This window comes from Tursiops truncatus, chromosome 11 (assembly GCF_011762595.2).
Source record: "Tursiops truncatus isolate mTurTru1 chromosome 11, mTurTru1.mat.Y, whole genome shotgun sequence".
Lineage (NCBI taxonomy): Eukaryota > Metazoa > Chordata > Mammalia > Artiodactyla > Delphinidae > Tursiops > Tursiops truncatus.
In genome coordinates this window covers 36,684,072-36,708,111 of record NC_047044.1, presented here as the reverse complement: position 1 = coordinate 36,708,111, position 24,040 = coordinate 36,684,072, and the positions used below count along the sequence as shown (strand labels likewise).

Here is a 24,040-nt window from a genome sequence, read left to right as displayed (position 1 = left end):
TGAACTATCTTTCTGTTTTTGTACCAGTACCATATTGTTTTGATTACTGTAGCTTCGTAGTATACTTTGATATGTCCGTTGATGTAAGTGGGGTGTTAAAGTCCTCCAGCTTTTTCTTCTTTCTCAAGATTATTTTAGCTATTTGGGGGTCTTTTGTATTTTCATACAAATTTTATATTTGTTCTAGTTCTGTGAAAAATGCCATGGGTATTTTGATAGGGATTGCATTGAATCTATAGATTGCCTTTGGTAGTAGTATGATATAATTACCTACATAATTACCTTTAGTGGCACTCTGTTCTTTCTTATGATTTTGCATTACTCTGTCACTTGCTTTCAGTCTCTTAATATTTCTTTTAAGGTTGATCTACTCACAACAAATTCTCAGTTTTTGTTTATCTGGGAATGGCTTTATCTCACCCTCATTTTTGAAAAATAGTTTTACTAGACATAGCACTCTATGTTTTACAGTTGCTGCTTTTGTACTTTGAATGTCATTGTTTCTGATGAGTAGTCAGCTTGATGTTATGATTCCTTTTTCTCTTGTAGTTTGTTGAAGTTCTTGACTGTCATGTATGCATATTTTTCATCAAATTTGGGAAGGTTTCAGCCTTTATTTCCTTAATTGTTTTTTCTCTCTTGCTTTCCTCTCCTTCTGGTAGTACTATTATATACATTGGTGTGTTTAATGGTGTTTCACATTTCTCTTGAGACTCTGTTAATTTTTTTTTGTTTTTTTCACATCTTTTAAAAAAATTTTATTGAAGTATAGTTGATTTACAATGTTGTGTTAATTTCTGCTTTGCAGTAAAGTGATACAGTTATGCATATATATATTCTTTTTCGTATTCTTTTCCATTATGGTTTATTACAGGATATTGAATATAGTTCCCTGTGCTATACAGTAGGAACTTGTTGTTTATCCATCCTATATATAATTGTTTGCATCTGCCAGTCCCAAACTCCCAATCAAACCCTCACAGACCACTCCCCCTTGACAACCACCAGTCTGTTCTTTATATCTGTGAGTCTGTTTCTATTTTGTAGATAAGTTCATTTGTGTCATATTTTAGATTCCATATATAAGTGATATCATATTGTATTTGTCTTTCTCTTTCTGACTTACTTCACTTAGTATGATAATTTCTAGGTCCATTTATGTTGCTGCAAATGGCATTATTTCATTCTTTTTGATGACTGGGTAATATTCCATTGTGTGTGTATATATATATATACATATATATATATATACACATATATATACACCACATCTTGTTTATCCATTCATCTTTTGATGGACATTTAGGTTTTTTCATGTCTTGGCTATTGCAAATAGTGCTGCTATGAACATAAGGGTGCAGGTATCTTTTCAAATTATAGCTTTGTCTATGTATATTGAGTGGGATATCTGGATCATATGGCAACTCTATTTTTGTTTTCTGAGGAACCTCCATGCTGTTTTCCATAGTGGCTGCACCAATTTACATTTTCACCAACAGTGTAGGAGGGTTTCCTCTTCTCCACACCGCCTCAAGCATTTGTTATTTGTAGACTTTTTAATGATGGCCATTCTGACTGGTGTGAGGTGGTCCCTCACTGTAGTTTTGATTTGCACTTCTCTAATAATTAACGATGATGAGCATCTTTTCATGTGTCTATTGGCCATCTGTATGTCCTCCTTGGATAAATATCTATTTAGGTCTTCTGTGAATTTTTTGATCGGGTTGTTTGTTTTTTTGTTGAGTTGTATGAGCTATTTGTATATTTTGGAAATTAAACCCTTGTGGGTTGCATTATTTGCAAATACTTTCTCGCTGTCTGTAGGTCGCTTTTTATTTTGTTTATGGTTTTCTTTGCTGTGCAATAAGCCATTTTGTGTTTATTTTTGTTTATGGTGTGAGGGTGTGTTCTAACTCATTGATTTGCATGTGGCTGTCCAACTTTCCCAACATCACTTGCTAAGAAACTGTCTTTACCCCATTTTATATTCTTGCATCCTTTGTCGAAGATTAATTGACCGTAGGTGTGTGGGTTTATTTTTGGACTCTCTATTTTCTTCCATTGATCCATATACCTGTTTTTAATGCCAATACCACACTGTTTTGATTACTGTAGCTTTGTAGTATTGTCTGAAGTCTGGGAGGGCTATGCCTCCTACTTTGTTCTTTTTCCTCAGGATTGCTTTGGCAATTCTTGGTCTTTTATGGTTCCGTATAAATTTTAAGATTATTTGTTCTAGTTCTGTGAAAAGTGTCATGGGTAATTTGATAGGGATTGAATTAAATCAGTAGACTGCTTTGGGTAGTGTGGCCATTTTAACAATATTAATTCTTCCAGTCTGTAAATGCACTTCTATAAGTGCATGGGATATCTTTCCATTTCTCTGAATCACCTTCAGTTTCCTTTATTAATGTTTTATAGTTCTCAGCAAATAAGTCTTTCACCTCCTTGGTGAGGTTTATTCTTAAGTTTTTTTTTTTTTTTTGATGCAGTTTTAAAAAGGATTGTTTGTCTACATTCCCTTTCTGATATATCATTGTTAGTCTAAAGAAATGCAACTGATTTCTGTATGTTAATCATGTTTACTGCTACCTTCCTGAATTCATTTATCAGTTCTAGCAGTTTTTGTGTGGGAGCCTCTGTTAATTTTTCTTAATTCCTTATTCTGTCTTTTAGATTACGTAACTCTATTGCTCTTTCTTCAAGTTCTTTGATTTTTTTTAAGTTCTGTCATCTCAAATCTATTGTTGAGCCATTCTAGTGAAGTTTTCATTTCAGTTATTGTATTTTTCAACTGTAGAACTTTAATTTGGTTCCTTTTAAAAATTTCTATTCCATTATTGATGTTCAATATTTTATGAGATATAAAAGAGATACCATCTTTTAATTCTTTAAGCTTTGCTTCCTTTAGTTCTTTGAATATATTTGCAATATCTGCTTTGAAGTTTTTCTTCTGCTTAGTCCACTCTCTGGTCAATTTCAAAAACCTATTCTACTGCTAATTTTTTCCTTATGTATAAGTCACACTTTCCTGTTTGTTATCATGTTCCATTATTTTTGTTGAAAACTGGACATTTTTTGATAATATATTGTACAAGTTCTAGAGACTTATCACCTCTGGGAATTGTTACTTGCTAGGTCATTAGTTTATTTGTTTAGTGACTTGGAAAAAATGATTCTATAAAATGTATTTCCCCTGCAGTATGCAGACTCATGTTTGTTGCTCATGTCCCCCAACCCTTTATTTTCTTAAGCCTGGCCACTTGGGTCAGCACAACCACTTATTGGTCAAAGGTTACACATGAGCCTCCTTAGCCAGTTAGGTTTTTGTTGAATGGGTTTGTGTGGTTTGGAGACTATCACATTTCAGGGATTTTATATTTCTTCCCATGTTCAGCCAGGAATGATAGCTTGAAGTTTCTTTCTCTGATCACTACTAAGAGAATGCAGCCTTGGGCATGCACATGGTCTTTGCGATTTCCAGGGATGACTGTGGTATTATTTAAAAACTTGGCTTTTGAGGAGTCACCCCTGGTTAGAGTCACTTATTCTGTCAGTGTTCAGTCAGAAGTTGTGTTTTAGCCCCTGTGAAACTTCAGACAGACACTGTTGATCTGTGTGAGGCTTGGGGTATGCTTTCAATTCTTGCCCTGACTGTTCTTGAGTGGGCTCAGCCTAGTATATGTGCTTTCCAAATCCTAGTGTTGTCTATGATCCCAGGAGGGCTTTTATTGACTGTCTCTTTCCCTAGTTCTCTTTACTAAGCTTCTGGCTACCCTGCCATTTTGTTTGTATGAGAGCTACTGGTGTCTTATCCTTGAAGCTTGCAATAATGTCATTGTGTTTTTTTCCACTACTACAGCCCTGAAAGATGGATTTTTTTTTGTAATAGGAAATTATTTCCTTTTATTTGTTTACAAATAATATCTATCACTTCATTGTGAGTGAAATGACATTGAGGCTCCGATATCTAAAGCTACATTCAAAATTCAGTAATTACAATTCCAGAGCAGGTTGGTTGAAGGTTACTCTTGACTTTGAGGCATGTATGCCCGGCATGAACAATCGTAGTTTAAAATGTCATCAGAGCTCTATAGCACTACATGGAACTCAATTCTCTTTATGAATAAAAACTTAGGCCTCAGTTTGTAGATTCAACTGAGAAAAAATTTAAGAAGCTGAACAATTATTTCTCACCTTAATGTCTAAAGACCTATTTAGGAGAGATTCTCTGAAGTAAGCAGAATTGATAAGATGGCCTCTCCCTGACTCCAAGATTTCTGGCCCCTAATGTATACAACTTCTCTCAGTTATTCAAACACTAATATAAGTGCTACTGTGAAAGGATTTAGCAGATAATTAAAATCCCTAATCAACTGGCTTTAAATTGGGGAGATTATCCTAGGTGAGTCTGACCTGATCAGGTAAGACCTTTAGTAAAGTGAAGTGATAAAATTTCCTTTTTATTTAAAGGCTGAATAACATTCCATTAATGTATATGTCAGATTTTCTTTATCCATTCATCTGTTGACAGACATTTAGGTGGTTTCCATATCTTAGCTATTGTGAATAATGCTGTAATGAACATAAAAGTGTACATATCTCTTCAACATCCTGATTTCAGTTCTTTAGGACATATATTCAGAAACAGGATTGCTGGCTCGTATAATAGTGCCTTTTTTAAATTTTTTGAGGATCTTCCACATAGTTCCCATAGCACCTGCGCCATTTAATGTTTCCACTAATAGCATTTAAGGATTCCAGTTTCTTCATAAACTTACGAATACCTGTCTTTTTTATATATATATAATTACTATCCTAACAGGTTTGAGATGATTTCACACTGTGGTTTTGATTTGCATTTCCCTGAAGATTAGTGATGTTGAGCACCTTTTCATACACCTGTTGGCCATATGTATGTCTTCTTTGAAGAAATATTTATTCAAGGCCTTTACCTGTTTCTCAGTCAAGTCATTTCTTTTTTTTTACTATTGAGTTTAAGAGTTCAATTTTATATGTTTTGAAAATTAACCCCTTACCGTGTACATGGTTAGCAAATATTTTCTCTCATTCTGCAGGTTGCCTTTTCACTTTGTTGATTGTTTTCTTTGCTATGCAGCAGATTTTTAGTTTGATGTGGTCGTACTTGTCTATTTTTTCTTTTGTTGTCTTTGCCTTTGGTGTTATATCCAAACCATTGTCATAAGGCTTTTCCCCTGTTTTCTTCTAGGGGTTTTACAGTTTCAGATCTTATGTTTAAGTATTTAATCCATTTTTAGGTGATATTGTGTATGTTATAAGACAAGGGTTCAATTTAATTCTTGTGCATGTGAATATTCAGTATTCCCAACACTATTCACCAAATGGGTGAACCTGGCGGACATTATGCTGAGTGAAATAAGGCAGTCACAGAAGGATAAATACTGCCATATGAATGGCAGTATTTATATGAGTATTTATATTTATATGAATATCTATAAAAGCCAAGTTTAGAGAAACAAAAAGTAGAATGGTATTTGCCAGGGGTGAGGAGAAGGGGGAAAGAGTGAGTTGCCAGTCAATGGCTGTAAAGTTTCAATTATTCAGTACGTTGTAGAGGTCAGCTATACAGCACTATGTCTGCCATTAACAATACTGTATTGTGCACTTCAAAATTTGTCAAGAGGGTAGAACTCATGTTAAATATTCTTACCACAATAATAAATAGGTCATAGATAGATATATACGTAGATAGCAAAACAGATAGCTGGATGGATAGATTGATATATGATAGATAGATAGATAGATAGATAGATAGATAGATAGATAGACAGACAGACAAAATAAGGTGAGGTGTGAGAGAGACATTCTTCTGGGTTGGTCTAAAACAAAAATGGAATCTGCCATGAGTTCTGCCAACAAACTGAATGATTTTAGTAGAAGTCCTCAAGCCTCAGATACGAACACAGTCCCTGCTCCCACCTGACTGCAGCAGTGGGAGACCTGAGCAAAAAATCCAGCCAAGGGCTTCCCTGGTGGCGCAGTGGTTGAGAGTTCGCCTGCCGATGCAGGGGACATGGGTTCATGCCCCGATCCGGGAAGATCCCACATGCCACGGAGCGGCTGGGCCCGTGAGCCATGGCAGCTGAGCCTGCGTGTCCGGAGCCTGTGCTCCACAACGGGAGAGGCCGCAACAGTGAGAGGCCCGCGTACCGCAAAAAAATAAAAAATAAATAATCCAGCCAACACTTGCCTGGACTCCTTACCATGGAAACAATGAAATAGTATTTGTATTGTTTTAAGCCATTAAGGTTATGGAAATGTGTTACACGGCCACAGAAATCTAATACACTTTTTCTCTATAACCAAATCCTTTGCCTCTGCCGTTCATGATTGCTAAAGGCAGTACTGTCCACCTACATTTGCTAAGGCTGATGCTGTAGTCCTACTGATTTAAAAATAGCCAATTGCCTGCATAAAACTTCCTCACCTAAATAAAAATTGCTACAAGCCTGTGAATAAAGCTTTCATAAAGGGTAGTAACCTGGCAAGTTCGTAAATTCATGTGGCCAACCCTTACAAAAGGCCAAGATCAAAGCAACCTTCCCAGCCTACATGGTAAATAGTCAACTGCAAAACAGGAAACACTGACTTCAAGAACCACATAGTCTTCTGAATACTATCAAGGTCAAAAACTACCACAACTCCCACTTACTAACCTAAGGCTTAAAACTGCAATCAAGGCTCAACCAGAAGATGTCCAGACCTTGGGAAATGTACATATCTTAAACCTAATAATACAATAAAAATACAGATCTGTACAATTCTTAAAGACTGAGTTATCATTTCTAAGCATGATTACATTCATAGGTGTGTATATATACGTATGTGTATATGTGTGCATCAGCAAATTTGTTGGGAAGGAAGTAACCACTGCATATGTAAATAGGCAATAATTCCTAACCTTGAGATCAGATATCTTATTTACCATTCCAGAAGAGTATCCATTAGATTTTTAAATGACCTCTGAAGAAGCCCATTTTACTCAGGTTACACATTAAAAAAGCATTTGGCAGATGAATCCTTTGAACATCCCTATAATGTGAAAATATACACAGTTTATTTTGAGGAAATAGTCCAATTTTAGTATTAAAAAGTGTTTTCCATACATTATCAAACTTCAGAAAAATTAAAATATATGAAACAAACTTGTCTTCTATACCTCTTTAGAAATTTGTGATACCCACTTTCCCTTAATAATCCTGATGTTATTAATTAGAGCACAAGCTAAACTACTATAACAAAGAAATCCAAAGTTATAGAAACAAAGAAACAAAGAAAATAGATGGTTCTTATATCTCTCATAAATCCTTACCTCTTTGGAGGTAAGGAGCCTGAGATTAGAAGGCAATCTGTAGTCCTGAATACATGACTTCCATCCTTGGAGCAAAAGATGCTGTTCCAGTACTTGCCATCTGCCACAAGCAGGAAATATGAAGGCAAGGGATCACAAGTACATTTCATTTTATGAGCATGACTACAAATGTCATTCTTTATTTCTAGTTACGCCCTATTTGCCAGAACTTAGTCACACAGATACACCAGCTGTGGAGAAAGCCGGGAATGTAGCCTGTAGTTGATAATCATATAGTCTGTACATGATAGCCATAAGCTCTGCTAAAACTTGGGGGCTCTAATATTAAAGAATTAGGTAATGGATATTGTTGGACTTTTAGTATTTGTCCTTAGCTCTTTCCTACGTAGGTTACACATAGTAACCTACTGTGTTCGTCTTCTCCTATTTTTAGTGGTTATATTCCAAAATTACTTTTCCAGAATCTGCAAGCCACTTATTATTTCAAAAATAAATTAGCACACAAAGTTTAAAACTTCTACTCTTCAAAGGAAGCTATAAAGAGAATGAAAATTCAAGCCACAGACTGATTGAAAATACGTATAATTCATATATCTGATAAATAATTTATATCCATAATATGTAAAGAATTCTCAAGACTTAGCAATAAGAAAACAAAAAACCCAAATTTATAAAAATGGGCAAAAGATTTTAGCAGACACATTACAAGGGCTACACAAATCTCTATCGTATGCACACAAAAAAAATGCTCAGCATCATTAATCATTAAAGAAATGCAAATTTACCACAATGATATACAATCACACCTATTAAAATGGCTAAAACTAAAATGAGTGACCATAATGCTGATTAAGATGTTGAGGAGCTAGAACTCTCATACACAGCTAGTAGGAATGTAAATGGTATAACTGCTTTGAAAAAGTATAGCAGTTTCTTAAAAATGTAAACATATACCAACCATATAATTCAATTATTCTGCTCCCAGGTATTTACCCAATAATAAATGAAAATTTATGTCCATATAAGTCATATACGCAAATGTTCACAGTAGCTTTACTTTGCATTAGTGAAATACTTGAAACAAACGGAAATCCACCAATAGTGGAAAGGATTAACAAACTGTGGTATATTCATACAATAAAATATAACCAAGAATAAAAGTTAATGATCTATTTATACTTATAACAAGATGAATAAATATCAAAATAATCATTCAGTACAAAAAGCCAGACCTCCACCTCCTCCCAAAATAGTATCTCCTCATTCCCTGATTTCATTTGTTTAAAATTTTAGAAAATTCACACTAATTTCTAGTGATAGAAACCAGATCAGTAGTAGCCTGAAGATGGAATCATATTATGGAGAAGTAGAAAAGAGGAATTACAAGGAAGCACAAGGAAATTGTTGGAATTGATGGATATGTTCATTATATTGATTTTGATAATTGTAAAGGTGTATACATATGCTGACACATTAAATTGTACACTTTTTTTTTTTTTTTTTGCGGTACGCGGGCCTCTCACTGTTGTGGCCTCTCCCGTTGCGGAGCACAGGCTCTGGACGCGCAGGCTCAGTGGCCATGGCTCATGGGCCCAACCGCTCCGCGGCATGTGGGATCTTCCCTGACTGGGGCACGAACCCGTGTCCCCTGCATCGGCAGGCGAACTCTCAACCACTGCGCCACCAGGGAAGCCCTAAATTGTACACTTTAAATATATGAAGTTTATTTAAAGTTTATCAGTTATTATTGAATAAAAATTTTTAAATACATGAAGAACAGCAGGTTCAAGAGTATCATTGGATTTCAGTATGACAGAGAAGGATGTAAGTTACCATTTGGACATGGAATAGCTCATAATCTTATGTACCCCTTTGAGTAGGTGTTATGAATGTGAAGGCCATCTGTCATTTGTGTCTCAGTAGGAAAAAACTGGAACTTCTGTTTGGGGCTTATGCTTGGACTAAGGACCATAGAGCAGTAAGACATGGTCCCTATGCTACAGAACTCTTATAAGAATTGCAGCCATATATATGTGTTAGCATACGGTATTTGTCTCTCTCTTTCTGACTTACTTCACTCTGTATGACAGACTCTAGGTCTATCCACCTCATTACAAATAGCTCAATTTCGTCTCTTTTTATGGCTGAGTAATATTCCATTGTATATATGGAATTTAAAAAAAAAAATGTCATGAAAAACCTAGGGGTGAAACAGGAATAAAGACACAGACTTACTAGAGAATGGACTTGAGGCTATGGGGAGGGGGAAGTGTAAACGGTGACAAAGCGATAAAGAGGCATGGACATATATACACTACCAAACGTAAGGTAGATAGCTAGTGGGAAGCAGCCGCATAGCACAGGGAGATCAGCTCGGTGCTTTGTGACCGCCTGGAGGGGTGGGATAGGGAGGGTGGGAGGGAGGGAGATGCAAGCGGGAAGAGATATGGGAATATATGTATATATATAACTGATTCATTTTGTTGTGAAGCTGAAACTAACATACCATTGTAAAGCAATTATACTCCAATAAAGATGTTAAAAAAAAAAAAAAAAAGAATTGCAGCCAATGCCACTCTTCTCATTTCACATCTCAATTAAATTGTGAATTCCTTAAGGAGCACAGTAGACTCATAAAATGTTAGAAATGAAAGCAATTTAAGTTTATGTAGTCAAGCCTAACTATTTGCAGAAGATGGAATTGAATTTACACAATAGTACACAGAAATATATAGGCATAGCTGGGACTAAAAGCTACCTCTTCTGGCTCCCTTCACAGGTTTTCTCCATTATATCATTTTGCCTTTACTGAACACTATACTCTGAACAAAGTCAGTTATCAATAAATTTGCTTAGCAACTGATGATCAGAATTGACAGAATGCACAGAAAGCATCCCTTCACAGTTATAGTCTGTTTAAAGGGTTGAGGGACAAACAGTTCACAAGAACAAGACAGGGTGGAAGATTCTGAATCTTCATGTTTATTTCTTCTTTTTCTCTTTCTTTAAGAGTAGATATTTTAACATGTAAGTGCTGTAAAATAAACAAACAATAAATGATTAAGAGCCAATCCCTACAAACAATAAAAATTAATTGGCACTTTGATGGGAAAAAAATTTAGAAAGGACTGCTAAAATGTCAATTTATGAATTAAGACTATTAGTAGAGATTAATCTGGTGAACAGTCAGTGGGAGACCTTTGAGAAATTCCATGCTGTTTATAGTAAAGGCTCTGAAGCTATGCTGTTCATTTTTATTAGGTAACAAAATTACTACTGCAGCAGAAGCACTTTGTAAGGTCTATGGCACTTGGCAGGAAGAGACCATTGATTCCAGGCCAAGGAAATGACAGCACAGTATACCTACTGCTGGATTGAAGAAAGCAAAAAAAAAACAAGAATAGATAATAATAGATGCATATGGGCAGTAAGAAGAAGTGTCATCAGCTCAGATTAAGTACAAGCCCAATACATATGCGGAGACAAATTTTGAAGGAACCCAAGATAAAAGGGAGTAAGCAGGTAGGGTGGCTGTAGGGAATTGACATTCAAACAAAAAAGAAAACTCGAATTCACATCAGCTAAGATAAAGGACCTGTCACAAAAGGGACACCATGAGTGACTCTGTAAGCAGGACGAGGTAATCACAGGCCCTGGCACACGGAGACACATTTAATCTGCTCAAGGGAGTTACTCTTAGTTCTTGTCAGTATGTGATGTTCATTTTTCTTAGGCCATTTTGGGAAATGTATCATGGTGAACAGGAGTACTGATGACTTATTAGGAAAACAAATGCTGAAAAATGTTAAGAAAAACAAACTTTAACTTCTAATTAAGTCACACTATCATATCCCAAAATCACATATGCAATATATTCACCATTATAGGTTGTAGTCCATAGTTACAAATATGAAGAAAACAAAACCAACAAAATCGCTTTGTCCAAAATGGATATCACAAAATCCATGCCTTCTGATCATATGAGACACCCTCATTTTCAGTATGACTCTTGGTTTAGATTTGATTTCAATAAGGTTGTGTTTTCCAATAGCAAATATATAGCAGAAAGTTCTAGAGGGAAGGAACTGCTATAAATAGGTTATCAGCAGAGAAAATGTATGTAAAACCATACACACTAAGGGTGATTCATAAAAATTATGAGACAAAATAAATCTTAATCAAAGGTCAATCTATGTAGAAACATACATTTCTGCACCTCAACTGATCATGATACCAACACATTATATGATGGAAGATGTTTAGAGTGATGAATCGAAAATCACTGAAACAATGAAAAATCAACTTCAGTACACTCTACAACAAAGACATGAAAGTGAAAAGTACATTATAGAAATGCCTCCATGCAAAAGTATTAAAATTTAAAGAAGTTACTGCCTTGAATACAGAAGCCATCTGGAAGATTCCCTTCTGTGAAACATTTCATTGGTCATGAGGCATTTTCTAGACAGGACACAGTAAACTCACTGGCAAAGAAAAGAAATATATATTTGGCATATGGCTTTTGCTTGGAAATGAGAGAAATCCAGCTAAAATGATTAAAGAATTTTTCAGTTTATGTACCTGAAAAGCCTAGTGTGTGGAAATATAGCTGGATAGAGGTATATAAAGTGCCAGGAATCTATTGTTCTTTATCTCTTGACTCCATTTCTTTCTTTGTTTTTTTTAACTTTTGATTTTGAAAGTTTTACACTTACAGAAAATTCGGAAGACTATCACAAAGGGTTCACATGTATTCTTTATTCGGTTTTCCCTAATGTTAACTATTTAGATAGCCAAAATACAATTTTATGACTGGGAAATTAATGTTAGAACAATAATATTAGGCAAACGGTAGACCTTATTTGAATTTCACTAGGGTTTTTTTTTTTTCTCCTAAAGTCTTTTTTTCCTTTCCCAAGATCCAATCCAGACAGCTATCATGCATTTAGTTGTTTTGTCACTTCAGCCTCTTCCTATTGTGAAAATTCCATTCTTTCCTTGTGTTCATTACCTTGATACTTTAGATGAGTACTGGTCACTTATTTTGTAGATGGCTCTCAATTTGAGTTTGTCTGGTATTTCTTCTTGTCTAATGATTAGATTGAAGTTAGGCAATTTTGGCAAGAATACGACAGAAGTAATGAGTTTTTTTCTTCTCTAAATGCATAATATTGAAGGAACACAATGCCAATAAATCTTATTTCTGGAGATGTTAACCTTGATAAGTTAAGGTTTCTCTGCCAGGTTTCTCCATTATAAAGTTAACATTTCTTCCTTTGTAACTGATAACTTGGAAGAGACACTTTTGAGACTATGCGAACAAATTATTTCTCCTCAAACTTTCACCCAATGATTTTATCACCCATCTGTGGATATTGTCTTGAACGATTATTCTGTGATGTCTGCCTTGGCACTGTTTCTTCTTCATTAGCTTCAGTCTCACAGGGACACTGCTAAAGAAATAGTGACTACATGTAGCTCTAGATTAAGTCCAACCAGCTCAGCAATCCCATTGAAAGGGGAAGTTCCGCCAGTTACAACAAAACATGTAGTGCTACGAGTTGTTTCCTTTGTTTGGGTCATATAGTCATTGCTGAATTGACTACCAACAGGGATAACCAAAGGGAAGACCACTGTCATAGACCAGGCCTGGATCATGTTCCCACACCTGCAGCTGGAGGATGGACTATCCCACTGTAATCACATCAACTGAGACTGGAAGGTAGGAGGTGCCCCAAGAAAAAAACAGAATGTTGTTACCAGAAGAGGCAATAGGTGGTGCACAGGCTAAATCAACAGATACCTGCTACACTAAGATATAAACAATTATTCTTGCTGTGTTTTGAGATCTAAGTTTGTGAAAAACAATAGCTAAACCCATCAATCTTAAGAGTATAAGCATTTAAATTTACCTTATTTATCACAATATGGAAGACTGCAATTCTTGGTCTTCTACTTCAGTGTTTCCCAATCCTTACAGTTGCTATAATGTAAGATTTCTTTCTCCTCTGTCCTTGATATAAACAGGAAAAATAACCATACTTGCCTCTACAGTTAAAAGAGAGTACTTGGTATAATACATGACACATAGATAACTACTCAAAAATGTCATGGTTGTTATTATGATTATTACTATTATTAAATATTCAATTTGACACATTTATGGAGTGTCTGTTGTGTACAAGATATATTAGATTTAGGAACTCAAAGATGAATAAGAAAGGGTTGTGATTTTAAGGAACACAGAGACTAGTATGGAGGGTAAAATATGCACAAAACTCTAATACCAGGGAGAATGTTACAAGTTTCTACAATACAAGTAAGTACTATGCATATAATACATGTTTATGTGTTTTAAATATTAAGTCCCTACTTAAGCCCTTCCTCAGGCAATACAAAAACAGAAAATAAAAGAGCACATTTTCATATAGCTTTTTCTTAAAAGATTAGGCTCTCCACACACACTTGGCTTTTTGGATATAAATTGGATGTCACATTAACCAGCAACTGAACAGAGTGAAGAACAGTTGACTTCATTGTTATTAATGTCTTAGATAAAAAGACTTAAAATAAGGATCACAACAAATAATCTAGTCAGAATGTTATTTTTCAGCATTTCATACTATAGCCCTTTATATATAACAATAGACTTCTGCTTTATTTCCTGTACATGAAAAAAAACAGACTATTTGATTTCTGTTTGACAAAAGACTCTGTGATTTAGAGATCATTTTTGAACTAAATGACCAGACTGTTGCTAAGCAACTATGTAAAACAATTCTTAAATACAAAGACACGTCTAAAATATGAGCGTAAAAGGTCTATGGTAATATGTCTGACATTTTTGTATAATCAAGTCTATTATTTTAAAATAAATATTTTCAATATTCTCTTTCAAAAATGAATTGTATGTGTGAGTGTGTGTATTCAGAGAAAGTGGATAGATTGAATGTGAAATAGAAAGCAAAATCTCAACCCTGTTGTGTTAATTTTGAATAATAATTTTTCAGGTCTGCATCGGCCCTGTTGGCCTGCCAGGGCCCAGAATTTTTCTAAATACTTTTGGTTTCTTTGTTGTAACTCTTGAAGCTTCTAAACAGACAATTATGCAGATGTTCTGGATCAATGACTCTGCTCTGGAAATAGATTTTATATTTTACAGATACTATTTCTGGGAAAATAGCAAGACAAGAAGGTATTACCTGATTTGATAACACATATTCAAATTTAGAAATTATTACATAATTAATATAATTTTATTATGAGGGTAGATACTAAAAATTTAGCAATTTATTACTTAATAAATGTAGGTTTTCATTACTAATACTACAAATGTCTGGAATATACTTGTCACACAAAAAGAGAAGACTCACTTTCCTTATAATGCTGTGATAGGTGGTAAGTCTGGTCCTTTGAAACCAGAGAAAGAAGCCCTTGAATTATTTTCCTATGAAAATACTGCTTTACTTTTACAGAAGTAGCTCTACCATAGGGCAAACTTGGTGACTGTTGAAGCTACCACTCTGTGAGGAGCTAAGTTAACCAACCATCTCAAGACGCCCCCTGTTGTCCTAACTAGAGATTGTCAAACCCTCAGCTATTACAAGTGAACCATTTCTGCTTCATTCACATAAGAACATTGCATTCACAAAAGTCATATGGACAAAGCAAAAACAAGAACTTACCCTGGGAGGGAAAGGTCTTTGAGTAATTTCCCTGCTAACCTACTTTCTGTAGAGGTTGAGTCCTATGGACGTTAGTATCAGGAAAAACCAAGATCCAATGTGACTAAACTTTTGTATTAAGAGACAAGGATAGGCATTTGTTTTGCTCTTGAGAGGGAAGTGTGTGGAGACAAAGAAAGAATAGAGAGAGAGTCGGAAGAACCAGGGAGACAAAGAAAGAATAGAGAGAGAGTCGGAAGAACCAGAGAGATGTGTGTGGCAGGAATACCTGTGAGAAGTATCCAGTGGAAATTATTTACTTTCTAGTTATTTCTCTTGCTTCAATATACAGCTTCTCCTCTCCCAACTCTAGTACCTCATCATAATATGCTTTCCAATCAGTATTTGATGGACCACCTCAGTTACGAGTGATTTTTTGTAGGATATTTTCCCCAAAACATTGTGAATGGAAATAAGCTTCACTTCTGAGTTGTATGAGGTAAAACAGCATGTACAAAAGCATAAGCCTGAAAGCAGAGACCATAACCACAGAAGCTCCAATAAATTCACACAATGTTAGAGAAAGGGCTTAGGTTTCCAAAGGTTATGTTTGGAAGTTTGAGCCTATCTTAAGTGATTTCAAAGGGGTGGGAGATTCCACCCAGAAGATATCTGGCTTATAGATATAATGTAAATGAGTATGGTGTTTTGGGTTATTTCATGTGCAGAATTTGTTGAACTGCCATTTTAAAAAATTATATAGAACAAATATAGGTTGTCACATATCATCTTAAATGTAAAACTCAGGCAGTATTACATTTGCTGCAGGAATATTTTATGCTCCCTGCATCTTTGAGATGTGGATCACTGCCTGTCCAAATCAAATAAAACCAATCAGACCTCTACGCAATTACATAATTCTCTAATTACATTAAGGTCACATACAGATTGCTTTTTACACCAGTAATCTTGGTACAAGTTAATAGGATACTTTGTGTAAAATGTAAACTGATTGAAGTAGTATTTAGCGACTAATAATAAAATAATAAAATTAGACCCATAGCAAAAAACTCAATAAGCAAGAAAGAATAGGACATTTATTTATATTATTCAAAAAGACAAAAGCAGAACACTTTTGAATAGCACAGCTTTCTCTAGCCATGCATTTCCTAACACTGGGCACTGGTTTGGAGTAAAACTCTTTCCAGGCCCCAATATTTCCTCACCCAGAAAGCAAAATGATATAGCAAATATATTTTTATTTATAAACCTTTTGCCACTGGAATCATATTCAAAATTGAAGATAAATTATAGGAGAAATAATTAACTGAAACGTCCTGTCAGAGTACTAAGGGAGTACTCACACCTTCACAGATTAAACATCATTAACCATGTAGTCTAGCAACCAAGTCATATGAGAAAAGATGTGGCAATTTTTAGTTTTTTAGCAAATATGACTAATTATAAGCTACACTTTTTCTATTTAATTCAGAAGCAAATTTATCACTACATCTCAGGGTATGATTTTTCAAAGGAGTTTAGTGTAAACTGTATTCATAAAGCAAAATTTTGTACTTGGTTCAATTCTACTGCTACAAATTCACTGTGACTCTTGGAAGCATTTTCAAATACAATGTGTACCTAGGTAACTGCAACAAAAAAGTTACGTACATTTAATATTATAGAGTGCTATAAAGCTGGCCCAGGAATATTATCCTTGAGTTTGATGATATGAAAAATAATGCATGCTCCTATTTGGGCATATTTATGGAATATAGCTAAAGGTCTTGGGAATAAACCTTTGTATGACTATATTAAATCTATTTAGAGAAAGAAGAGATATTTCCTCATGAGGATTTTCAATTTAATACAGAACAGTATTTTAGCAGAAACCCTAGAACACATATAGTATAAGACAGGGAATCAAATGGGAAAAATATAAGGGTTATATGCACACATGGGCACACACACACAGGCACACACACACACACACACACACACACACACACACACATACTACACCAGTGGTTTTCCACAAAAAGTTTTTGGTCAGTGCAAAAATAATGATACCTTAAGGTATTAAAACATCTTTGGTAAGCAATGGAGACTAGAATTTCATCACTGGGGATTATTATTTTGTAAATATCTTCCCACATTAGAACACATTTTAGAAATAGTCTATAGCATGTAATTGAAGAGAATAATAACATGAAGCAGTTTAAAAATTTTACCCAGGTCCCATTTCTGTAGACCTTGAATTCACTTTGAACTGGATTTGTTGCATGAACTGGGTTTCCTTTGTTTGCTTTTATGTTTGTATTTCCAGCTTGCTATACACAGTATGACAATGCTCATTCTTGCCTACCCTATTAGTAAGATTTATCTTCACAATGTGTATCAATTGAATCAAATGACAGATACTTTGGACAGTTTTTCCTTTCATTATGCTATTCTTCTTGACTGTCCAGATGGTAATGGAGTAGAAGCAGATACACAGACCTCAAAACTCATCAAAAGTTGGGACAAATATTTAAGCTTGACACTTCAGTGAAGCTCTGACAAGGAACCCATTAGTCTATAATATCCTTAAGGGTGGAACTAACATCTGTCTTTTTCATTGTTTTATCTCCACCATGTACTAGAGTAAACTCACAGTAGGTGCAAAATAAAACTTGCTGAATTATTTAGGAATTTATCTCCTGGTTCAGAGATGTCACCTCCAAATAAGTAGAAAATTGTTTTCTTATGTATTTAATTCGAAATTTAAAAAACATCAGATTCACATTTATTTACACTGGATGTTTAATAAATGAACCATAAGAAAAGATATTCAAGACCATTCAACTTTCCATTTTGGTCAATCTCAACAAAATGCCTTTTGGAAGGCAAAAGATACCTTCTTGCAGAAATACCATATTAATGGAAAACAAACAGGAAGTAAGTAAACTAATAAAAAACAAACTAATTAGTGTAATCTGTATAAAATAAACAAAAGAATGACGTGATGACGTGGCGACACAGGGAAGTAGTCTATTATAAATATTATAGACTATTATTCATAAAAGTCCGCTATTTAGGTTTACTTATAAGGAGAAAGACCCAGCCATTTCAAGATTCTAGAGGGAATTTCCATGAAAAGGGAGGAGAGAGTGCAAAAGCTTGAGAGGAAACCCATGTTGGTTATTAGAGGAATAAAAGAAGACTTGTATTACTGTACTCAGAAAATGAAAGGGAGAATGGTAGGAGGTGAGGTCAGAGGAGTTAGGCATACATCAGACTAGGGGAGAATTACAAGTCGTGGTACAGATTTTAGATTCATTCTAAATTCAGTGGGAAGCTTTTGAAGGGTCCTAGGCAGTGGGGATGTGATGTCCACCATTTTGAAACAGTGAATTTTCCTATGACTGTTTAACCTGTTAGTAGTCTAATTAAATGTAGGCTACATGAATGGCATTTTAAATTGTAATACATGAAATAGCAAGAGTAAGTTCATCCACACTGCAATAAAACAGTATAGAGTTTTCGGAGAAAAAACTGGAGGAATCAACAATCATTACATTACATGCAAAAAAATAATTTTTAAAGACAATATCAACTAAGGTCTGAGTTTTTTTATGAGAGGTTATTGATCTAAGACAGAGTTGAAGCCTCAGAAATTTAATGAAACCCTAGCCTGCTTATGATGTTCTTCTCTTTATCCCTATCTAAATGGAAGAGCAGCAAATTATTCTCTACAAATGTCTAGGTTTAGAAGGTCAAATTATTTCTTCAGGAAGTCACATCTCACAGGACTCTCTTGACACTGGTGAGAAGCAGGGATTGAAGAATGTCAGCCTCTATGTAGAGCCACACTTCACAAGTTTTCTGCTGGTAGACATAACCGAATTTCACTCTGTGCATTCGTTCTGCAATGTGCTTTCAATAAATGTCGCCATGTACTCAGGAAACAACTCTAAAATTAATCCCACCTGAGGTAATATGTCCGAATTGGGCAGGCTAAAGGCTCTCATAAAACCTTAGATGATATTTAAGCCTCAGATGTGGCCATTCAGTGTAATTAGGAACTTGTTAGTTGGAGGACGGTTTTGACTTTATGTGCAATGTATTTATATGTTGCTTTGGTCCAGAAAATACTTTTAAGAAGATATACAATGAAAGACGTTATGCCATATAGCAAGGTAATATTAAATTCTAAAAAGAAAAGAAATACAAGGCAGAGAGAAAATAAGCATGGAAGTAAAATGGAGCCAGCATGAGCTTAATACAAAATAAATACCATTAACCTTTTGAAGGGTTCACAGGTTGGCTCCAAGCTTTCCAGAAGAATGGCATTTATTCAGTTACATTCTCAGTGTGTTAAGATAAAAACAACTAGTTTCTCAAGGAAAGCAATAACTCTTCCTGGTTCTGAGATCAGAGTGAAATTTATTCCACGGACCCTTTCAAAAGACCCTCTTTAATGCACTGAACGACATCCTCAATAACATTCTTACGGGAAATGTAAGCTTTGTGGCATTGTTTTTATAAGGAAATGGATGAATGAGACTTCTATATCTACACATGCTAAAATAATAACATTTCATATTTCTCAGTTTAAACTGCTTTTAGCATTGAGAATAAGCAATTGAGTAGTTTAGATTGAGGTTACTAGGGGTTGAAAATAATGTCTGCGAATGGGACTCAGTCTCTCTAAATGCTCTTTCTTTGGATGAACACTTAAGGAAAGAAAGGTGGAATGATGCAATGAAGTATGTCTTGAGTGGGACTAATTCTAAGGGAGGAACGGTTGGAGTGTGGAGGAGTGTGCAGGAGAGAACATTTACTTCTCTAAATTTCTATTATTGGTGGATGAGAAAGTCATGGATTTGAAACAGAGAACACAGAAAAGTGCCCTAAGGGTGCTTGAGGCCAACTACATTTCCCTCATAAAAGAGGTTCTGAATCAGAAAAAAACACAAATTTTCATATATATTTTCTGGGTCAAGGACTCCTTTAAGATTCAGATGAAAACTATGTATCTTCTCACTGGGGGAAAAAAACACATTCTAATGTAGCAAACATCAGCTCTCAGCCCATTCTAACCTTAGAAAAATTTTGATGATGTTCTACAACAAGGGGAAAAAAATTCCAGGCACTTTTATTTTCTCGGTTTGCCCATCTGCATTAAGAAGAGAGCTGGAAGTTACAGGTACATACATGTGGAAAGTATTTTGTCTAAAGAAAAGAGTGTAATAGTGTAAAAGTGACTATTAGTTTTAGAGTTGAAATGGTAACAGATATACAATGGTGGCAATAAGCCCGGTAAAGATCATTGGCAAAGGCCAGAGGAAAAAAGAGTGTATCAATGGAAAGGTGGAAGGCATCCTTGGCAGTGACCATGACAGTGGTGCAGCACAAGAGGGCAGAATTTTCCTCACCTGGTTGTCTTAAAACTTCGCCTTTGTGCAGCATTGCCAGGAATTCAAGTACTAGAAGGCACAGAGAATAAAGAGTCGGTGATGGAGTTATCCCATCTCACATTTGGGACTGCAGAATGAGCTAGAGCATTCTCCCTGTAGTATGTAAATAGAAAGGAAGGTGAGAAGAATGAATCCTCTACTAAGATTAGTTAAATGGAAGAGTGCAAACTTGAAGTCTTTAAACCAAAATCAACTTGTTAATGCCATCTATTGTGCTAGCCCAATAGGTTTTTGTAAAATTAGTTTTCAGTATGTAAAACTAATATCTATATAAATATGTACATTTCTGGCTTCTTAAAAAATATATATCGGATGACTTGACAATGGTGGACTCCAATTTCTCCATGCAACAGTCATTCCCTCACAGGCACCAAACTTTGTTTTTCCAACACTGAGGCTCTTATCTTCAAGCTTGACAATTGTTTCTTTCCAGTAGCCAGGTTGCCTACTTTGTTAATTTATATTACCTGCCTCACCTCTGTAGCTTTTGTAATGCACTCCTCTCTACTCCTGAACTAATGTGTTCTATTTTATTCATCTAATGTGGCAGCCATGAGGATGCACCTACAAACCTCCAACTCTAGGGAGCTTAATTGTCCACAGGTATCAACTGCTGCACTCTGAATCCACCACCATATCTTCACCAAGGCCATACTCCTTATTGGCTGCTCCCCACCAATGATTGAACACACCAGGAATCCTAAAATAGCTCCAGGACTCTAGTGATTTCGCTGAAGCTTCTGAACTTGCAGGGCAGACTAAGATACTTTCCCCTAACTTTCCTTTACTATGGGTCAGACTCACCTCCCCCAGCTTTCTCCAGCTCCCTCTCATTTTCTGTCTTAGAGGCATTTTCTCTAGTAAAACCCTTGCTTACTTAACGCATCTCAATGTCTGCTTCTTGGTGAACCTAGACTAATATAAGTGGTATCAGAAATAGGGTGATGTAAGAAAGCAGGCAATAAGATTAGGATTGGGGATTGGCTCACCCACCACCCAAAAGGTGAAGAGAGTGTCATTGTGTCTGATAAATGGGACATGGCTAGTCACTGGCACAAAGTGTCAGTGTACTTGCTAGCAATTTTACCTGTAGTGACTTGAAAATTAAAAAAGAAGAAAGAACACAGTCCCAGTGGAGACTTTCACTTGGCAGGTGAAATGATGTAGGCATTTAAAAAATTGGGGGATTGGAGGATACCTAGAAAGGCAGTGGAGTTTACTGGATACTGCTAAATTGTATCGATACCTTATGGAATGATAATGAGAGAGTGAGGGCTATTTTTTTTTTTTTTTTTTTTTTTTTTTTGCAGTACGCAGGTACGTTGTGGCCTCTCCTGTTGCGGAGCACAGGCTCCGGACGCGCAGGCCCAGCGGCCATGGCTCACGGACCCAGCCACTCCATGGCATGTGGGATCCTCCCAGACTGGGGCACGAACCCGTGTCCCCTGCATCGGCAGGCGGACTCTCAACCACTACGCCACCAGGGAAGCCCCTTGAGGGCTATTTTTAAATTAATTTTTATTGGAGTATAGTTGATTTACAATTTTGTGTTAGTTTCTGCTGTACAACAAAGTGAATCAGTTACTATTCATATACATATATCCACTCTCTTTTAGATTTTATTCCCATACAGGTCATTACAGAGTATTGAATAGAGTTCCCTGTGCTATACAGTAGGCTCTTATTAGTTGGAGAGATTGAGGGCTATTGAAAAAGTAGTCAATGGCTAAATACTTGGGACAGAGAGCCACTGTGATAGAGCTTCTTATTACCTGCAGTAGAAGGACAGACATAGTAGACCATCTGGTTGAAGACGGTTGAAGTCACAAAGCCTCAGAGATATCTGAATGCTCAGTCAAGTCAAGTATGTTATACAAGGTTTAGGGCCTGGTAGAGAAAACCTGAGATGCTAAACTATGATTTGGGGACATTTGGATGGAGACTCCTGACCTTCTCAGACTCTCTGGTCTAGCAGAGAGGTGATCCACTCTTCCCTGGTAAGAGCTAACATTTCACTCTGCTGGAATATGCTGCAGGAGCCTCTCTCTCATGAAGCATCAAGTGTTCTTCCACCTCCTCTCCTGGACACCAAGCTGATGACAAATGTTACATCCCAACCTAATCCAACTGAGGATGTGCTCAGCCTGATAAGGAAGGATAGAAACTATATACATTAAGGAATTGCAAGATTTAGCAGGCATTTACCAGCAGGAGCCGGGGGTGCTCCCGGGATTGCATTTTAAGAGTGCTTGGTCAAGGGTGCCAGAATGTAAGAGTGCATAAGGAAGAATTCATTGACTTGAGGAGGTAGGGCATTTTCTCAGGACATGAGTCCTGAGTGCCCAAAGGCGGCACACTCTTGTCAGGAGATCCCACAAGGGCCTACTGAATTTTAAGCTATGGCTTAAAATTTTAAGCTATGGCTGTTGTCAGAGCTTTAGACTTCCTGTGTCAAGGGAGCAACAGGCAAAAAGAGGCGTTCACCATCTTCCCTGGAATACTGACTCCATTCAGCAGGAAGTAGAGATGCTTTCACACAATGAGGACAGGGAAGGATCTGTGTGGAAATCAAATGATCCACTTGGGTGCCTTCTGCTGCTCTCTTGTCCATTGTTTCTGTAAACAGACACATACAGAAATCCTAATCTGAAAAGATATGATGATCAAGGGCTCAAAACCTCCACTGCCTTGAAGAAAAGTAAAGTATGGTAATGACCTGTATCACAGTGGAACTGATCTGTAGCAATATCCTGAGTCCTATAACCCTCTGACTTTATTCTGATCATCACACTTAGTAAGCATTTACCCTGTACCTGAAATGATCTTTCCTAGGAAACTGACACAGTGTTTTCTAACCTCTTTTTGTCTTTGTTCAAATATCAACTTCTTAGTAGGAGCTCCATGACTGCCCTATTTAAAACTTCATCATTGCTTCCTATTTATCTTTCCTTCATTCCTCTTTATTTTTCTCCATGGCACTTATCATCACCTAAAATACAATATAATGCGTTTTTTATTTTCATATTATCTATTGCCCCTCAACCCTAATGTAAGCTTCAAAAAGACTAGGATTTTTGTCTCTTCATATATTGCTGTATCTCCATGCACTACAACAGTGCCTGGTGCATGTTAGAAGATCTTATTGAATGTGATGAATGCTTATCATTATAGGCAGCAGTTGTTATATATGTGAAGCAATGTAGTTAGGAGCTGGGTTGCAAAGGTGTTGCAGTGTAAATGCACATTGAGAAAATATTGAGCATCATCATCATCATTGACCTCATCATTATTCCAACAACTGACATTTTTTGAATGCTAATGTGCTAGATACTTTGCAGTCTGTTTTACATGCATTTTATTATTTAATCTTCCCAACTTTATGACATGAATTCTAGTATTCTTATTTTCTCTACAGCTTAGAAATGTAAAATATCTTATTCAAGATAGAAATAATTGGCAGAGATGTTATTCTAACTGGATTTGGCACTAAAGCTTCAATTCATAATTTGAACTCTCTGGGGAACACAGAAATCACAGAGAACAGTTTTAGAACTTTGTAGTAA

At 36.0% G+C, this 24,040-nt stretch overlaps 1 long non-coding RNA gene across 1 annotated transcript in view; it reads left to right on the top strand.

The window, feature by feature from the left end:
• The window catches only part of LOC141275842 (uncharacterized), a 331,184-nt gene that overhangs the window by 240,960 nt on the left and 66,184 nt on the right, over positions 1–24,040 (top strand). The window contains exon 3 of the long non-coding RNA XR_012324280.1: positions 12,967–13,076. This is a non-coding gene — a long non-coding RNA (uncharacterized lncRNA). The remainder of the gene's footprint in view (positions 1–12,966; positions 13,077–24,040) is intronic.